The following is a 20396-nucleotide window of genomic DNA, read 5'->3' as shown; positions in this document are numbered from 1 at the left end:
CCAAGGTGGCAGGCGGGGTGCACACGGGTCAGTTGTCTAATATATGTGATAATAACTTCGAGACGGGGAATCGAAGGCGGCAGCGTGCGAATCTCAGATCTGCATATATGGATTGCCAGCTCTCCCTTCCCTCCTACCCTGTTTCCACCATGCTCCTCCGCGTGTAGGCTAGTACAGCCGTGAATTTCGGGATTGAAATTTGAAATATGGAAATAACAGGAAACGACCTCGATCGCCACTTAAATGCGAGCATTTTAGAGGTAGGATCCGCGCGGAAACTCGTTTTTAAGGCGTCCTGCCGCCGTCGAAATCGTTCCTTCCCTTCCGTTCCTCCCTCCCCCGCCCCCCCCGCCTCTTTTTTTTTTCGAAGCGAACGGAAGAGCTGCTGCGGAATCGCCGCGAGCTTCGCCGGCGTCGCAAGTGTCTTGTGTTTGACGAGCCATTTGTCGATCTCTCCGCGGCGCGTCGGGAAGAACAATATTGCCCAGCGTTGTAATATTTGAACGGTAAACACTTCAGCGGCGGCCATATTTTTTACTACTAATTTTCGCGTTGTAACGCGTCGTTTAAAGTACTCGCCGCCAATTATTATTGCTGAATCGAGAGGATCGCGAGCGCGGAATAAATCGCGCTCGATTCGCGTATTGCGAGAAAACCGCGCGTAAAAACAACCAGCAAGATCGATGTCGCGCGCGTTCCGCACACGTAACAACGAAATATGAAACCGACACAAACGGTCGTCACTGCCTGAAATCGAGACTTCCCTGATTCCGCCGAATTCCGACATACTCTGTAATGACCGACCTCTTTGTGCTAGAAACTCGCGTTAGAAATTCAGTCCCTTGTACAATGCGACAGACCGGGAGCAAAATGGTCCAAAAATAAAAAATAAAAAATAAAATAAAAAAGGGACGAAGAAAAATAACTACGTGTACTCGAATGTGATCGGATATATATTCGATTTTAATCAATTTTCATTCGAAACGTTCATAAAATTGTTACGATTGTAAGAGCAGTTTCTTCGATTTTAGCTTAAATAACGATCGATAAGGAAATAACAGATTTAGAATCGCTGTCGAGAATGTTTTCTTCGAAATAATGCGATGTACGCTTCCTGAGATCGTTGTGCCCCACGTTTCCGCCCCTTCCCCTCTCGAGATTATGCGCAACTTCCTGAGAACTAAAGAAAGAACCAGGCCGATAGCCAGGGGTGCCGCCGTTATGGCAAACAAAGTCTTTGTTTCGAGAATATACAGAGTCGTCGGAATCGTAACGCGGAACATTAACTGAGCGGGAAGCATAACAGGGAACGTTTCGTCGTGCGAACTGCATAATGTGACGTAACGTAATGCATGTTTCACTTTGAGCCATAATTACGAGACACAAATATACTTTCTCATCGATTCCGGTAATAAAACTGATGTTCTCTGGAAACTTGAAAATTTCAGGTTCAGGTTTGCTCTTTGAATATTTTTCACCCACTACATGCATCAGTTCTGAAACCTTTCAACCTAAATTTAATGTTTCCACCAAAACACCACCGCATCCTCTTGAATAAAAGAAACAATGAAATTATCCGTGTGTATTGTATAATAAGTTGACTTTCTGATTCATTCATTTATGATTATGACCGTCAGTTTCTAAGGTATCGCGCGGTTTGACTGGTCAACTAAAGTTGTAAAATTGCGTGACTCCATTTACGACCTAAGAATCATCGAAAGAAGATATAACGACCGTTTTCACACACCTTCCGAGTCCACAAAATGGAGAGAGAGAGAGAGAGAGAGAGAGAGAGAGCGCGCAGAAGAGAAGCGAAAGAGAGTGAGGAAGAGGTGGAGGAGGGGGGAAAGAGGGAGAGCGAGAGAGAAACGAGCTGGCGGCCGGTGCAGTAGAATTATTAATTAAGCACACTAATTAAGCGCGTTCATCGTGCTCGCCCGCGGGGTCAGCCAGTGCGCGCATTGTGAAAGGAGCACGCGATTACAAACGCGTTCGTTAATAAATTACCTTTACGCTAGAAACGCTGCCTTCCCCTCCTCATTCTTTTCCTCCCTATGCTTTCGTTCAGCTATTAAAAGTCGTTGTTCGCAACCGTTTATTAACAATAAAAGGCCCGACCATGTGATCACGTGAACATATCTTGACTACCGATTATGCCTCCTCTCGATCCTCCCGCGCGAGAAACAAAAGAAATGGAAATGCGAAGAAGTTTAGTGTTGTTTAAGTATCTGCGTAACATAGATGATCCTTTCGGATCATCTATGCTTTGAAATCGTCTTTCCTTTCACCGTGTCATAAGATATCTGAATTTGTCCACAGCATCTTGTTTTATATAAAATGTATGTACGCGAAAAATCCTGGTATCCTCTTGAAGTTATAACGTATTCGTGAAACCCGGCGTGCTGGGAAAAGCGAGAGAAGACACACGGTTCAACGGCGACTGTCCGATTCTTGCAAATGCAGCCATAACGGTACCGCTAAGTAGCCGATCGCGAACGTGTAGGTCGAAGATGCGTCTTTAATGATCATCGAAACTTCCTGGTTCTCGAGACTCTCACGCGAGACTCTTCTCTCCACCCTCCGCGTCGCGTCGCCCGGTATACCATAAGTCGCTTAACGAGGGAATCGGCGGCGGTGGGGTGGAGGAAAGGGATCGGGAGGGATCGGGAGGGTACGACATTATTAACAGTCTCTCGTTATTTATTCCTCGTTAATCCCATGCATTTATTACGCTGCCGTACTGTGCTTTCTCCGCGAACATTCGACCTTCCCCTTCCCGCTTCCTCCGCGATACACAGTTGGGAAGTGGGCGACTTAATGAATCGATTCGTTAACCCTGATAACGACTTTGTCACCAGTTTTGCGAGAAGCAATCAAATATTTCTCTGTTAATCCAGTAACGCCGCGATCAATAATATCTGCCTTTTTCAATTACATTATTTTTTTGTTTCTCATTGTCGGCTCGTGCAACTATTTATATTATTTTTTATTACTTATCGAGCATTAGAGAATATAAATATATTGATCAATTACATTAATTCTATAAGAAACCTTCTTAAATAAATATTTTATCGAACGCACACGTTCCTTCGTAGAAAAAATACTTTTAAAATGCCCGAAGGTATTATCGATCGCGATTAAGCGGGTTATTGCTATTCATCAGAGGGTCGTGAGACCTTGGATTTTATTTTTTTTTTTTTTTTTTTTTTTGAAGTAAAACCTGATATAATCGTGGGATTAAGATTCGCTTAGAATGTGGAAGATTAAATTACAGGCGAGCCGGTTTAAGACAATACTGCGATGCACATTTGTGCGAAGAAAATTAAAGCGACAAGATATCGTTCGAGAAAGGATGGAGGCTTTTTTACCATCTTCTTTTTATTCCGTCCGATAAACGTCGCGTCGATCTCAACAAATATTTAGAATTATACTTCGCTCTGCGATCGTAGTGCGAAAAAGCATCGATTCGGTATCACAGCGATGAAGTATCGAGTACATCTCTTTCGAAATTTTATTGATACGTGTCCCTATACACATTTGAATTAATTTTGTTTAAAATTTATTTGTATTGAAGGTAAATGCATATCTCATACACAAAAAATGAAACGCATCGTATGCTTTTCATTTAATTAATTTGCGTAATATTAAAAGCAAATGAAATTCTCTATCGATGGTTAGAGGGAGCAAAAGGATCTTTCTGATATTAATAAATCTCGTGACGAGAAGGGAAGAGCTAGCCAGTGTCTGAACATAGGTGTAAATTTATACAAATTATTCTGAATAGGTACTCCTAAGTTTGTACGCCAACTTACGGTCTACTTGAAATCGTGCTTTTCGTGGCACGACCAAACCAAAAATAGATGAGCCGTACATGTATGTACATGCCAAAAAGAAGTTGAATTCGTGAAAGATACAAAATAATAAGTAAACAATTCTTGGAAGGGAAAGCAAGCGGTTTCATGTTGAAACTCCTCCTTTCATTCTTGAACTGCCTCCTAGGAGGATTCGTATTTAACTGATAAGCTCTCCGGCAGAGATTGCGGGCCAACCACGTGAGAAGACGGGATTGTTGAGTCTCGGAAGGGGTCACCTGTCCACGCGTAGAAGCCCGCGCGCAGCCACGCCGCATAAAGAAGTTCATTATCGCGACGTTTAATTATGTATTTATTTTTAGAGTCCTTTGTCGAGCCCGGAGTCCTTTACTAGGAAAAGAGTTACGCCGATTCTCGGTAACCCTTCCCACCGTCGCCCATTGCTAGCTGACTGCTAATGAATTTTCACCTTTTTTCGCCTTATTTGCTCATTAGTGCTTTACCCTCGCCTCGTCCGCTTCCTCTCTGCCGCCCCTTCTCCCTTGCCCCACCGCGCCCTTAATCTCGACGCGACGGCCGTTCCTTCGCCCATATGGGCTTCGGTGCGTTTAGCATGCTCGTCGCGCGAGTAAAAAGGATTCGATAATTTAGTTATGAATACGTCTAATACGAAGAGCTGGCCTGTGTGTTGGATTTTCTACGCGGAGCTGCGGCATGATGAAAAAAAAAAAAAAAAAAAAGAAAAAAAAAGAAAAAAAAAAGAAAGAAACGTGTGAATAGGTAAAGTTTTGTTTCTTTGCGCGTCGAATCGTAGTCGTAAAGTTCGGTTATTCGCGCGTATTGAGCTGCTCTCGACCGCTCGATTGATCGAGTTGCTCGGCTGATCGAGTTGTTGGCGGTTCGACCAAGTCCACTCTAATTCAGACATTTTCGAGTGGCGACGTCGGCGGCAGCGACGGCCGATATTTGTTATATTTTCACTCGAATCATTATTACGCGGCACCCCATGCGCATACCATACGAGGGGATTACGCTTCAATCCGGTCCGTTATAAATTGGGCGGTATCGCCGTCCGTATTGATGTGCGCGCGTGTACAACTACGTTCACAAATTCGACGCTGTCGGACGTTGAGAACTCTCGCCTTTAGGGATCATTCTGACCTATTCCATTAATCTTCGATGTCTACAAGGCTACGCAGTGTCCTGTCGCACTCTCTCTGTTTAAGATCCCCGAGGAACGATCGGTTAAAAATCGCCCTCACATCGACGGGCCTTTGCCTAACCTGAAGCAAAGAGTCGCGCACAACTGACTACAACCGTCGGCAAAACTTTTCCGCGTCTGCTTCCGGACTCGTTGAGAAAAAGGGTTGCGGCGACCGCGCAAGAAGGGAGGTGGATGGGAGGGGGAGGGGATGGGAGAGCAAAAGGTGCCTCCGGAGGGCAAATGACGGGAAAAAAGGATGCGCGGAGGAAAAGATCTGGGAAAATCGTACGTCGAAAACGGCAGAACGAGACTCGTGGAATCGCGGCAAAAGAAATATCGTCGGTCAACGGAGATAATCCGTATCCTGGCAGTAACGACGATGGGATGGACGCAGCACAGGGAGAGGCGGTGGAGGAGGGGAGAAAGAAAGGAACGACAGGGGAAAGAGAGAGAGGGAGAGGGAGAAAGAGAGACAGAGAGGATAGTCGGAAGGGAGGAACTACCCTTAGCTGGTTTCCCTCAGGAGGTTTTATAATGGCGTCCAGTTATTACCGCAGAATCCACGGACACGACGCGAATCTCCGACAAGGGACGAAGGCCGATTTAACAAGTGCTCGAATATACGGCACATATCCGACAGTACGAATCGCTGATAAGGATTGTCGTTGGTCCGACAATGATCGCGCGGAGACAGGAACGTTAACCGCGCGTTTCGCCCTGTTTTTGACAATAAAGACACGTGGACACGCTTAATAATGCGAGCGTGAATAATGACCGTAATTAATATTGGGCAAAGCATGTATAATTTACCATCGTTGAGAAGATTTATCGGTAGCAGGCAGCTGCACGAGCGACGTCGCGTTTAGTTAGCGTCGCGATGCGTTTGCAAATTACTTAGCCCGTGCCATTTTCAATCACGCTAAAAAAGAAACGCGTTCTTAAGGATAAGTAACGAAATTACTGTACTTGAAATTATAGATGACGCGAGAGAGAGAGAGAGAGAGAGAGAGAGAGAGAGAGAGAGAGAGAGAGAGAGAGAGAGAGAAGGGAGAGAGTGAGACACACACATTAACTTCGACAGAAACAAATTCTTTCTGTTGATTAATGACTCGTGAATTTCAAAACGCTGCGGACGTACAAATAATTGCATGCTGCGCATGTTTCGGGAAGGTACGAATATAATTTGAAATCCCGATTCTCGCCACTGGAAATAATCAGCACAAACGGACTTTCTTAATTCGATTTATCGACCAGTTTTGATGCGTCGGATAATTAAATGTTGAAAATCGATCGGACATGGGCGACGGATAATATCGGCGGATTTTCGCTTTTGACGCGAAAGCGAGCACAATGCGCGATAAAGGGTAGTTCATTTGCGCGCCGCGCGCGCGTTTATAACCGTATAATATAAAAAGCTCTCAATTAAAAAGTCGACTCCCCGTTCGAATAACCGCACCCGGACGCAACCGGATGCGTCAGCGCTTTTTTTCTGATTCTTGCGTTTCATTAAAATCACAATGTAATTGGTAATACGATAGTAGGTTTTTTTCATTAACATTGCTGGGGCATTATGATTATGGTGAAAGGGTTCCACAGTTGCAATTTCCGACAGCTACGCTAGTTTCAAAAATAAAAAATTATTAAAAGTTTGAAAGAGAATGATCTTTGGGGATAAATCTTTTTTTGAATAATCGGATAAAATTTTTTTGCATTTTTGCATAAAAATCGAATTTATTAAATTATTGACGAATCAAATTATTTTAACGATCTAAAAATACGTGGAATCTCTCACAACGTTTCGCATTTATAGCTGCGTATGACAGATTATACAGCGTGATAGTATATGTGAAAGTAATAAATATCGTTTCCTATAGAAAAAAAAAAAATCATTTCGAATTTACCGGCATAACGAAGGCAAACGAGACGCGGAATCTCTTCCGTATTGCACTCGTGCCAAAATTCGTGCACGTTGGCTAATCTCGGCTCGAACTAGAGAGGACTCCCGCAAGCATCGCCATACTTCTTCCTGATATACGAGATGTCAATTTAATGGCATTCACAAAGAGAGTGCCTTCCTCCCCGTGTTGAAATTAGACTTTTCAGAAACGATGTACGATACGCAGAAAAGGGGGAGGGGGGGGAGGGAATTTCCCGATGCTTCGAGAGCTTAAAATTTTAACAATAGAATTTTTTGCATTTGTAATTTCAAAACTAACCGATATGTCTCGGCATCGCTCGCAAATGTATAAATTAAGCGGATATACTTGTACGTATACGTCGTATTTCTATCGCACACACGTGCAAACACGTAGTACGTCTTGCGACGTGCCTCCTTTTGATCTCTTTTTAGTCCTTGAATGCAATCGAGGTCCCGGGCTTAAGCGCCGCCAGAGGGAAGAGAAATGACGCTTCGCATGTGTTTTGACTAATTAACATACGTGAAAATCCTCTTAATTGGGTGATTAAACGCCTGCGGAGAGACTCTAATGGGAAACAGGTCTTCCGCGCTTAGCCGCGCCTTTTATTCTCGATTCTTGTCACATCTTTTTTTTTTTTTATCCCCGTCATCGTATTCGCGAAAGATCAGTGCCACCGCGGATTGTGCTCGCGTCTGATCTAGCCTGATGTACAACCTAAGTCTAATCTGGTCCTCGCCCAGTCTAATTTTAAGCAATGTATTTCAAGTTAGCTCGGTCTGGTCTGGTCTTGTGTTTAGTCTCCTTTATCCCAAAATAATTCATTCAAGACTAACTCGACTCGAAGCTGACCCGGAGTGCGTTTAAAAAGATTACGTTTTAAAAAATTAGATTTTATATTTAAATCCTTCTGTTAGGGGCGCGTCACGATATAATTGATGTCACAAAAAGAATGAACTTCGCTTACCTCGCGAACCTTAGAAATCGTTGAGTAAACCATTTCCGATGGATGTACGTTTATCGCATTAGGAGCCGCCTCTTCTGGCCGATTACGGCCTTGTTCCAGGACAAATTTTCCGCTGTCGCGTGGGATATCGCGGCACGTTCGTTAACGAAGGAAAATCGAAGAAGAGGTGGCCAGATGGAAGAAGCGAAGGGCGGCTATCTATTCAATTATCACCTTGGAACGGCCGCATACGTATGAACAGGTAATCCCATTTCACGACTTCCGGCCATTCTCGGCTTGTGAGCGACGTGTCCTGTGACGTCACGTGCGCGTTATCTTCGACTTCACGGATGCACGGACTTGGCTTTACTACCCCATCACCTTCTTAGACATCTTTTTAATTGCTAATATTATGTAAGACGTTTAACATAATTTAGAAGATGGGACATAAAAACTGTAAAATTATATGGGCAATATCTGCTTTTGCTAGATAATCATTTGCTAGATCGTTAGCGACATTTACAGCAAGCCAATTTTAATAGACCAGGTTTCATTTGCGACCAAATTCAACAAAATTACTATCTAAAAACTGTTAGATTAAAGCAGAATGTGTGTTTGTCTTCTTTTCTTCCGAGCATTTAACTTTTTGGACGTTCTAGTTGCTAATCAACTTGTAAACGATTGAAAGATTATTACTTGCAAATATATCCGTGATATCGGGATAAAGCTATTCTTCGGATATAAGCGAAGCACAAGTCCGTGCTACTGGCAATTTATTATCTTCTGGTAATTAACCGCTTCCTTAAGCCGAGTCGTATCTCCTCTTATCTATTTCAGCGTATCTGCCCTACACACGTGTATACGCATGCTGCGTATATTCTAAACAAAGAGCCATTTTCCCACATGGTACACCGTGAAATTCTACAATTGCGTGTGCGTGCCACGGTGGCGCGCGGGCGATGAAAATCTGTGCGGGTTATTTAAGACAGAGGTGGGTAACCTTTTTGAGGGTCAATTCGAATAAAGGAATAATTTTTCAACGCGCACAGCCCGTGCACGCGCCGACTTATTAACATTTTTTTAACAAGTAATACGAATCGTTCGCGAATTGGAGCGCTTCTCTCGGACTAAACGCGGTCTTCTCTATGTGTCGGTATTCCTCACTTGACGAATATTTTAAAATACTTTTCTTCGCAGACCGTTTTTCGAACAGCCGAGTAATTAAGCTTTTGTGCCGTTTCCTAACGCGTTCTTTTGTTCCTCAAAAGGAAACCCAGTATCTTTAACGGTTCTCCAGAAAAATTAGGAAGGCTCGCGAGAAGAGCTTTTGCCCAAGCGAAATTAAAATTTATTTTATCCGCTTGCAAAATTTACGAGCGTAATAACAGAGGCATTAATATAGAAGGCGCGAGTCGAGACGAGATGCGGAAGGACGTTCCAGCTTTATCGAAGCGATATCCTTGGTGCGCGATTAGCGATATGGTATTAGCGAACTTGCACGTTAATATCGAGCCAATAATTTGTACCGTGAATAATTATTTTCAAGTTGCAATTTTTTGATCGCGTATACTAAATTCCTGTTAACCGCGATAAAGTAGCCTGGCTTTGACAATTCAACTAAAGACTAATACAGTGCTATGTACATTGTCCAAAAACAATCTGTGAAGTTTAATTGCGAATAGTTGGAGTACGTTTCGGCTACAATTGGCTGGTACAATATCTATATTTTCGGGTCAGTTTCAAACGTCGTTTCAGTAAAGATACCGCTTGGAACTCGCATTTAATTTTTCCTTCTCGGTGAGGAGAAACGAATTGTGTTATTCCGCGTGTCTTTATCGACGAACGCACAAAGACTAATGAACGTAATATGAACGTATACGTATACTGAAAAATATCTCTCTTACAATCTGTTTGTTAAGAATAATTGCTGAAGATAGGCTTATACTAGGCTTAACGTGTACAGCGCTTAGTTTGGCATACGATAAGGCCTGCGATAGCCGGGTTGGGTTAGGTTCCCGTTGCGTGCGTATCGGTACACGTACACGTCTACATAGGAGATTACATAGAATGTCTCGTAGCGGGATGGGGATGGGTGTCCTAGAAGGAGAAAGAGAGAGAGAGAGAGAGAGAGAGAGAGAGAGAGAGAGAGAGAGAGAGAGGGGAGGGAGAGGATGGGAGGGTGGGTGGCTTAGTACAATTTCTTCGAATCAAGCGAAAGCCAATTACAAGTTTAATTCAGAACTTTGCACGGGCGATAATTAGCCGGTAAATTAAATTTACTTTCGTTTCAAAACAATCGTGCAAGTTTGCCGCCCTGCGTGCCGCGGCGCGGCGCGGCGCGTCGCGACGAAACGTCGTCCTCGCCCTCGTTCTCGTCGTCGGCGCCGTCGTCGCGCAGGAACAATCGAGAATTGTACAAAATTAATTATGCGGAACAATGATGTCGTAATGTCTGATGTTCTTCATCGATGCGGTGGTTTCTTATTATTGGCGTAAAAGAAAAATACTATATTAAACGCGATTACATACAAAGCATGGAAGTTTTCAAGGAGCGACAGTTCACGTTTCCACGGTTATAAAAATTAAACGCTGAATTTTTCGCTTCTTGAAAACTTACAACGCTATTTTGTTTTTCTTTCTTGTTTAGTTGTAAAAAAGTTGTTATAGATCGCCATGAGAAAATGTAACACATTTCCACTTCAGAGACTTGCCTCTATTCCAGCGAGACCTGCGTGTAAAAGCGACTTTACGTTTCCTGAGAATTGATCAATACTCATGCGATTAATTCTGCCGAGAATGTATCTGCGCGCTCTAGTAATTACTGTTACAGATACAAATACCTGCTTCGGCCGTATATTATACGAAGCAACATCCTACTATATAGCGGGGGAATGCGCCACGCGCGCCGTGAAGTGATTTCTTCACTGAATAATTTAATCCTTACAGCAGGAAAATATTAATCTACGAATTTCGAAATTGCGAAATCTTGTGGTCGTGATACATTTTGTTGTGCCGATTCTGTTTACTTGAAATATAAAGGACGACGAAATATTTATTAAAACGTCATTTAACGGTAAATCAATTAACGCTATCGGATTTCGAATAAATTGCACGTATAATTCAATAATTCACTCACCCAAGTTAGGCGAAGGAAACTTCACGCATGCTCGGCGACCTGCAATCAATTATTACTCGCATTAATTTTGAATATTTTAAATATTATTGATAAAAAAAAAATAACACTTCTGTAAATAATGTATAATATATATAAAACGCACGGTTAGCGTGTGTGTCGGAAGATTTTTTTTTATCAGTGTCGGTAATGACATCGAGCAACGTCACATTTTCATATCATCCTTAATTCTTAAACTATCTCGAAAGAATGCTCATGTCATTCTCTCGCTGGTATATCATTTACATATCGTTCCGCTGTATTTCTAAATTATTACCGTGTCACTTCCATGTTATTTCCGAATGATTTCCGTATCATATTGCTACGTACGTTCGTTTCATACATATTTTCAAGTGTATTCTTACAAGATATTGCCGCGTGCGTATGTCATTTTTTCTTTACACATTTCATTTTTTAAACATATGCGCGATCTGAGAATTACTAAATTAAAGAACCGTTATGTCTTTTTTCTCGTATACAAGCGAGGCGTGTTCAATTTTCGAATAATTTTTTTATGCATTCTGCGTGACGTGGCGCAGTCAGTCTTGGGACGCCATAATCGCGGGTGACACGAGCGATCAGCCGCCCTCGCGTTATACCCAGGGGCATCGTTCTACGAGGTATGTTTCTTTAAACAAGCCGCTCTTTCGAGTAATGGTCTGCTGGGCTCGGTACTTCACCCGTCTTCTGCTTTGCATGTTTCAAACCTACTAAAACTCTCAATAATCCGATCGAGAACTCAATTCCGCGCGACAAACGTGTGCCGCGTTGTAGCACGAAGTCACGTTAAAGGCCGTTATAAGAAAGAAAATCCGATAGGTTTCGCTTTCCGATTATGAACAGTGAACAATCTAAGGTTTTTATTTTCATTTACCCATTCCTTAATCTATTTGCAAAAATATCGATGCGTCTCACGCTATACGGACTATTTTTGATACGAGTATGATGATTATTATTTTCTTTCAATGTACGTAGTATGAAATTTTTTTAACGTATGTAACGTGTCTAAAAAAAGATAATTTGAAGTAAAATAAGGCGTAAGGCGTCTTTCAATCGAACGAGGCGGCGCAGCAAAATACGATCAAGGTTACGTAAGACAGCCAGTTTTTCGTTGTCCGGCGACATTCTGGCATGAGGTGCACGGTATATGTACATCGCCGTGCAAACGTGGAACATCTTGAGATGCGCATACATTACGGACACGCGATCTCTCGTATAGAACTCGCACTGAAAATTACAATTTAAATGGCCGCCGTCCGTTCTCCCGTGTCCGCGCTTATCTTCTCGTTTTCATCTAAACATCTCATTTTTATGCGCCATTGAAATTCCACGTCCCTTCTTTCGCCGGCGCGCACCTCGTCCCTCGGTCACGCGATACGCCGTTGTCACTCCGCGGAAACTTTTTCGCCCCCGCGGTCGCGCGTCGGTCGGTTCGATACACCATCGGGGGGGGGGAGGGGAGGGGGGGGGGTTACTCCGCGGGTTCGACCGCGTGCAAACTCGAACACGCAGGCCGTGGTGAGTCGGCACGATCGCGCACGCATATCGACGTTTCAAGACGCCCTATGTATACAAGTCGTCGTACGATACGAACGATACGTAGCGTCGTCGCATCGCGTTGCGTCGCGTTGCATCGCGTTGCGTCGCTTCGCGTAGCGTAGCGTCGCGTCGCGTCGCGTCGCGTCGCGTCGCGTCTCGTCTCACGTCGGGCGTCATATCCTGTGCGTTTCCAGCCTGCGAGACGCCGCGTGCGCACTCTTCGCAGGCCGGAGAGTTGATTTAAAATTGATTTATGCAAATTGGCGCTGCACGAGCAATTAACAATTCCTTGTAGACCGGCTCGAGTATAGCTTTTCGACGAGGGGTGGCTGCGGGGGAGGAGGGAGGGGGGGAGAGGGGTAGTTTGGCAAGGTACCGAGTCCTAGGACTGGCGGTGGAGAAGGTCGAAGGGGGACCAGGCATACCAAGGGAAAGGGCTGGCTGCACATAGCCGAGCTGATGAAGGACGAAACACAGAGAATGCGCGATGCTCCGAGAAAATGGAATTAATTTGCTAGGATTAAATCCGCCTAGCGCCGCGCTATAGAACGCTGAATGTTTCTCGCGTACGTGTGCGGACTTATTTAGAGACAGAGAAACGGAAAGAGAAAGAGACGGGAAGAAAGACGGTTCGTGAATGTCTGAGGAAAAGGTCGGAAAGATGACAACATGATTTTAGATTATATCGATTCGGCAAAAGCGCCACGCTTATATATCGCGACCATCACGCTATCTTAATTTGTTTTAGTTTTTAATCTTTTTTCATATAACGTATACGTAAATGCGTATCATAAATAATATGAATCGAAACTACGGGATCAGAAAATCAGACGGTCGCGCAGGACGAATGGCTACTTATTTCGCTCGCCTGCACACCGCCCACCCTTAAAGTCTTCCGCATCGGTGCAAATGGACGTCGTTCGTTTATCTATTCCCGCGTGTTCGAACAGGTGTCCACGCATTGTTCCGGCAGCGCTTTCTCCTCAACAGTCCTATTTCTAGAATTTATCATCGAATCGGTCGACTTCCTCCAATGTGCGCAACCGCGATGTTAAAAAATTTCGCTATAATAATAAGCCAAATGGCATTTAAATAGAATACCAATATTATCTATTACACAAGTGTCAAACGAAAGAGAGGCTAATTTGATCAATATGAAACTTTTTTGATGAATAGCGGATGACGGATGTTGGCGGCGATGAAAAAAATCGATATCGCTCGTATTGAGGCGTCTTCGTTAAACATTCAGCGTTCGTTAGAGCCGGCACCCAGGCAGAAGATTATTTACGCGACAGTTAAGTCGTCCCGAACAGTTTCGTAGGGTAAGCTGAGTTCGGTTGACACATGAAAGAGGCGGCCAGCCAGGAATGTGCTAATGAGATCATTTAGCTGCCCCTTCCTGGCCCCTTTGCACTCTTTACCCCGCCTTCGCGTTTACCCCGGATCTACGAGGGAAAGAGAGGGCGCGGAGGCTACCACTGCTTGATTTACACTAATGCGCCAGGGACGTATTTAACGTTAACGAAGGCTCTCGCGCAACACTGGACTTCTTTGACTAAGTAATTAATGGTCAACGTTACAATAAAACATTTCGTATAAATATTGTGTGTGTGTGTGTGTGTGTGTGTGTGTGTGTGTGTGTGTGTGTGTGTGTGTGTGTGTATATATATATATATATTTGTAGGAATAACGTATCCATTTTATTTTACCATTTTTTATCTAATATGCATAGGCCTTTAAACTTTACGTATAATTACGTATAATTACTCAACGAATCAAATCATTAATATTCGAATGTTACATTATTAATTAATGTATTAAAATTATTTTTATCGATATAAATTTATCGTATGTATGCAATATAGAATATATCAATTTATGTAGCGATATACCGTTTAATAAAAAGTATGTAAATAGTCGGTATGAAATATTTCACGGTGGAAAATAATCGAGTTGTCCGCCGCGTTCGATTCGTAGATCCCAATTGTGAAACTTTCGGGAGACAAGATATGGCTACAATAAAGCGGCGTATAAAATAATTGGCTGTAAAGTTCTACGTTCACGTGCGGAATCGGAGACGGAAGGTGGGGGGATGGTGCAGAGGGCGAAGGGAATTGCGTGGCCCTCCCTCTCTGGGGCTCTCAGAAAATTCCGCTCGAGGCTCCACGATCGTAAATTTCTCCGAATATTTTATTGTGTGACAATTTTTATGGTAATTGTCATTATAAATTTGCTCGGATTATTTATGCCCCGGGCGCGAATAAAGGGAGGACTTAGGACGGAGGGAAGAAAGGAGGAGGTGTCCGAGGCGAAAAAGGGTTGTTATTCCTCCCGTCGTTCGACATTCGTAGAAAGATCGAAGATCACAGCGCGTAAATCAGAACGTCGATGAGATCTGCGGGGTTCGGAGAATCTCGTGGGAATTTTCGAAGGGCGCCCGCTGAGAAATTCATTAAGCAACAACTTGTTCGTGTCGCGGCTACGTATTGCGGAATTTTGCGAGCCAGTGGACACGGACATGCCCGTCTCTGTGCCCGCATCTTTACACGGCTCTACACGGCTTTACAGTCCTCACGGCTGATTTAAACGATCTTTCCCATCGCGCGCTTCTCAGACGTAATCGCTCGCTAAAGACGCGGGACGGTAAACGTGTAAAGTACAGCCAAGAAACTTTGGCGGAGGCGCGTCGAGGTCCTCGCAGGGATTTTACGAGGCGGCGGTAATTTATCGCCGGAATCGCCCGGCGGATTATTAGAATCTGTAAACAGACCATGTCATCTCGTATACGCGAAGGGCTGTAGATCGGGGCCGTGGTGCCCTGCGATTGACAACCTATAATTGGATGCGTCGTGATCGTAAATGGTGCGTATCTAACCAGTTAATGATTTTACATACATGCACTATAATCGAATAATCGTTACACGGCAAACCTCAATAATCTCAAAAATCTTGGAAAATGAATGTTGTTATTTTATCAAAATCACATCGAATCTTTTTTCGTCGCGGGAAAACAAATTTGAACAAATTTGATGCCTTGTTTCCTACGATTTTTCCCACGAAAATCCGACGCGGCAAATTCTAGTTTGTTACGAAGACGTTAAGGCCTTGAGAATTCTCGCGTGGTACGCATCTCGTACTTTTTCCTTTCGACGCAAGCAAACGAAATGAAAGCCTCGAAAGGTCCCGAACTAAACAGAAAGCAGGCTGCGTCGAGGTAAGACGTTTAATGAAATCAGCACGGTGTCTGTCTCCTCTCGTAGATTCTCCTCGGCGCTGTTTTAATTATACCGGGGCTCTCTCGCTAGTTGCGCATCTCCTCCTCCTCCTCCTCCTCCTCTTCCTCCTCCTCTCCCTCTCTCTCTCTCTCTCTCTCTCTTTCTCTCTCTCTCTCCGCACCTCCGCTCGTCACGCTCATTGTGCCGCCGATGGGACACGCACACCGCGAGACCTTTAGGATGATTAGACGAAGACGTTACGAAATTAGTATCCTTGCAGACAAAATTGTCGAAGGGAGCCGGTAGTTAGGTGCGCTCGCGCGTCTCTACACGTGCGCGCGACAAGCCGCCGTTTCCAGTTAGTTGCGGCATGTTAGATGCGTTTGTCGAATTTACGGGACGCGTCTACCGACAGGCGATTTAAGGGAAAGAATTACATACTTTTCTTGGATCGGCGGCTTTATTTAATTCAACGTACCGTAACGAGATGCACGAGAGGACCGAGATGTATTTGGACGTATTTACTTCTCAATACCGAAAGGTATTCGAATTAATTATTTTCGAAGCGTTTCATCTGTGACGTATTTGAAAAATCATTACCGCCTCGTCCTGGTTATTCGTGTTTTCGCGTTGTTCATATTTCATACCAAAGTCGCTCGTTCGCCTATTCGTTTCTCCGCCCTCTCCTCGCGATCGATGTTCCTATGTTAATTAGGATCGAGCGGTTCGCCCGCAGAGAAGAACGTTATATCCCGCGAGATCGATGATCCGAATCGACGAGGCGAATGCGGCGCATTCGAGGACGATTCGGTTCGATTGCGCCGACAACGCCGGGGCATTAATTAGCGTGCATAATTGTTTACCGGCGCTAAACGGAGCTGGATCAATATTTAATTGAATGCCTGCTAAATGCCAGCTGCATCGCCGCGGCTCTCAAATCGAGTCGGTTCCTCTGAATAACGGCCGCTGGGATATAATGCCCCGGGGAGGAGGCGGAAAGGAGGCCATCCCCTCCCTCCTCCTTGTCGTATACGTTGTTCTACGCGATGCCTCGTTCCATCCTCGAGTCTTTCTCCCTGCGGCTGAGTGACTGCGATTTGAAAATGATGCGCCGTTCTTTATCCCGCGACGTGCCTGTTCTTTGTGCGAGCTCATTAACTCTAATTTATCGGGCGTTATTTCGCGGACAAATTAATTAGCGACAATTACGTACGCTGTAGATCTGCGAATCGTGCCAGTCGTGGTGAAATTTTTGCTTTCCGTACGGTAACTATAGTTGATTGCCGCAGTTCTGAAACACTCTCCGGATATATGTGTGCGTATATATATATATATATATATATATATATATATATATATATATATATATATATATGCTGCATATACACGCTTTGATTAACTCCGTTGCAGAAATTATTCTCGCTATCTCGAGATTATGTTCGCGGTTATATTGCATCCGTGAAATAAGAGTCAGCGAGCAGGGATAGCACTTCGTACGAGGGTTGCAACGGTGCGAGGAAAACAGGCAAATTGCGACGGTCGACAGACGAGGGGGCGAAGGAGCGGAAAGGCCAGGTCTGTTCGCGTGCCGCTGCTTTTCCATCCAGCTTTCCTTGTTCGAAGAGAATTCTGACGGCTTCTCGTTCGGGAAGTGGCTCCGTGTAAATTTATGTAATTAAAAAGACGCCGTGCCGTGATTTTCTTTCTTCTTATCTTACATTTAAAAGGAAGGGAATTCGATGTTTGGGAATGTTGACCGCCGTTAATGAGTCTTAAGAGCGAGTTAAGAGGCAGAGAAATTTTTGTTTGCTCAATAATCGATTATGTTATTCATGAGCCGAAAGAGGATCGTTAAGCGAAGACTTTAAAGGAATGATTTAGAAACTTTTTAGGAATTATTACGAGCAAATGATGCGAGAGCAACGGCATTATTTTTTTTTTTTTTTTTTTTATAGTCGGAAGACAATATAAGAGAGGCGTCGGTGCTCGCTCGCGGCGAACTCGTTAAATCCTCGGAAAGTTACCTTGAAGCGCTCGCGAAAACTCTAAAGTATCTACAAGCCCATTGGATAATATCGGGTTGGGTCCCGGCGGTAGGGGCATGGAAACGATTACGATCGTCATAGTCGTATATTAGCATAGACGAAAAACAGACTCGTAAAACAACCGCCGCGTCGCGTTGCACCGCGACGATTCTGTTTCCATGGAAATCACACGTTGCGCGATTTTGACGTCACACTTGCGGAAACATGCGATATTTATTTCCTCGTTATTAGCAAAACCGTGCATCGGTTCAATATTTTTATCTTCGTTTCTCCTCTCGTTTACCATCGTTTTCTGTCGCGTCGGGGCGTGTAGCACTGCCAATCAAACGGCTAATTTTGCGATGGACGAAAGACTGAAAAAATTCGCGGCTGCAACTTTTCATAAGCATAATATCGCCTATCCGTAGAAGAGTTTCGCGTGGATTAGACCGATCGAGTATTAATCGAGTAATAAGTGGTATTGCTTGGATAATGTCGTGGGAATTGTTAAATAGCGAACGCTTCAGCTGGTTTAGACATGTTTACTGTTACTCTTTTCGAGAGAAGTGGGTACATTGCGCAATGCCGGCGCGATATATGCAGTTATTTTTAGCTGCCGGCACATAAAGTAATTGAGTGTCCATCACACAACCCAATGTCCGTTCGCTCGCCTCTTGCCCTTCCTCCTCGCCCGATGGTTTTGCACATACCGTATAATGCCTCGGACATGCTAGTGATAAATGATTTCGCCAGATTGGTAACGTTTAGTTGTGTTGCGTGTCTTGGCAGGTTTGGAAATTGCTATTCCGCAAAATCCTCTCTGGGTTTTTTCCCCGATGATAGATCAATTGTATTCAGCAGGCATATTACAATTCCGCCTCCCCTAGAAAACACGTTCTTCCATAATGGAGATCTTTCGATGGCATTTTTGCTCGATTCTAATATAACGCTTTGATTTTGCAGGGAGCGATATTTAGTCTCTCGCGATAAATTGCGAGAGACTAATATCGTTGGTTAATTCCCCATTCTTTACTTCTCGTGAGAATATTCTGTGTCATTAACCATTTTATTTTACGGAATCTGTGTTGGCATTCGTTTTCTCATGCGTCCGGCGCAAATATAAGTTACCTCGAAAACGTTTGCGGCGGTCGTCTATTTAAAGTTCGATAGTTCCAAATACGACGCATTCGGGAGACGTTCGATAAAGAAGAACACTGATGTATAGATCGGCGCGCCTGTTTCGTGTCGCTGTATTTAGTAAATAGCCCCCAATGCGACTTCGTTCCTCGTTGCTCTTCTCGATTTTCCACACTTTATAATCGCTATCGATCTTTCTATATCTTTAATATCTGATAACATTACGTCTTCGTTTTTCTTTTTTTTTTTTTTTGAGGGAGTGGGAGATTTATGTGAAGATTTTAGACTTGGAATTTATATAAACTTTTTGTTTGACAGCTTCGTAATATCTCTGTCACGCGATGCGAAAATATGGAGGAGGGGGGGGGGGAGCATAATGCGAGGCATTAACGATTATGACTCTCGGATGAAATAAGAAGGAAAGATTCGAGTGTCAGACTGTGAGATTTTCAGACGGTGCGAGCTGAGACTGTTGCTCCACGTTTGCCATCCGTTCGACGATGGCCCCAACATGCCTATCCCTTTCGCTATTTCCGGCGCTATCCGTCAGAGCCGGTTACGGAGACACCGAACGCACGCTCCGGCGACGCCCCTCGTCGCCGATGCCCATACGTCTTTCACAGACGGCGTACGCCGAGTTATGCCCCTAAAGAGGTTTCTATTTACATCGCCACTTCTCGACGACACGTAGCTGTCTCCTTCTTTTGATCTTGCTAGATCAACAGCGTGAGAAACGTCTTACTAACGGAGCGTTCAGGATTTATGACGACGCGTCTCTCTCTCTCTCTCTCTCTCTCTCTCTCTCTCTCTCTCTCTCTCTCTCTCTCTCTCTCTCTCTCTCTCTCTCTCTCTCTTCCGCCCGGGCCTTTTTATCCGCTTGTCACCATTATCGGTATCATTAACATTTATATCCAGCGGGGCTCCGCGCGCCATGCGACGGACGAAATCAAATATACGAATAATATCGGTTCGGAAAGAATAAAATCCAGCCTCCGAGGATATCCTATACTCCTGTTTTCAGAGCGACCGGTCTTAAAACAAAGAGTTACGCGAGGTGAGCGTATTTCAGAGTGTGTAATGAAAGATAATATGCACCGAAGAGAGTAATATGCCGATGCGCGCGCGCGCGCGCGCGCATCCAGCTCTTTGTTGATACGCGGATGTATCTTCGTATCGGGCGTATATCTATCCACCGCGGAAAGGACACACATTATCCCGGTACTTGTATTCCATGCATTAGCGGGGACGGAGCGCTAATGCAGAAATCTGGTATCGGTTAATTAATAACCGTAAAACTCAAACCTCGCGTGCGCGCGCGCCCGCACGTTATTTGATTTTGTCGGAGATACCTTCCGCCCTTGCCCACGCAAATGGCATGAAACGCGATACCTTAAAAAAACTTATTGGCCCGTAAGTTACCGCGAGACTCGC

The 20396-nt window shown here is 44.2% G+C and overlaps 1 protein-coding gene and 1 long non-coding RNA gene across 2 annotated transcripts in view; one reads left to right on the top strand and one right to left on the bottom strand.

Moving 5' to 3' along the window:
- Positions 1-20396, bottom strand: part of LOC105432744 (uncharacterized) — a 175068-nt gene that overhangs the window by 116664 nt on the left and 38008 nt on the right. The window contains exon 2 of the mRNA XM_089083211.1: positions 11015-11053. The gene's annotated coding sequence lies outside the window, so the exon portion shown is untranslated. The remainder of the gene's footprint in view (positions 1-11014; positions 11054-20396) is intronic.
- LOC148934985 (uncharacterized) overlaps positions 1-20396 on the top strand; it is a 69142-nt gene that overhangs the window by 14622 nt on the left and 34124 nt on the right. The window lies entirely within an intron of this gene.

This window comes from Pogonomyrmex barbatus, unplaced genomic scaffold, assembly GCF_055798465.1.
Source record: "Pogonomyrmex barbatus isolate J1 unplaced genomic scaffold, ASM5579846v1 scaffold7, whole genome shotgun sequence".
In the NCBI taxonomy this organism is placed as follows: Eukaryota; Metazoa; Arthropoda; class Insecta; order Hymenoptera; family Formicidae; genus Pogonomyrmex; species Pogonomyrmex barbatus.
The sequence above is the reverse complement of the archived record's forward strand: the minus strand, read 5'-3'. Positions and strand labels throughout refer to the sequence as shown.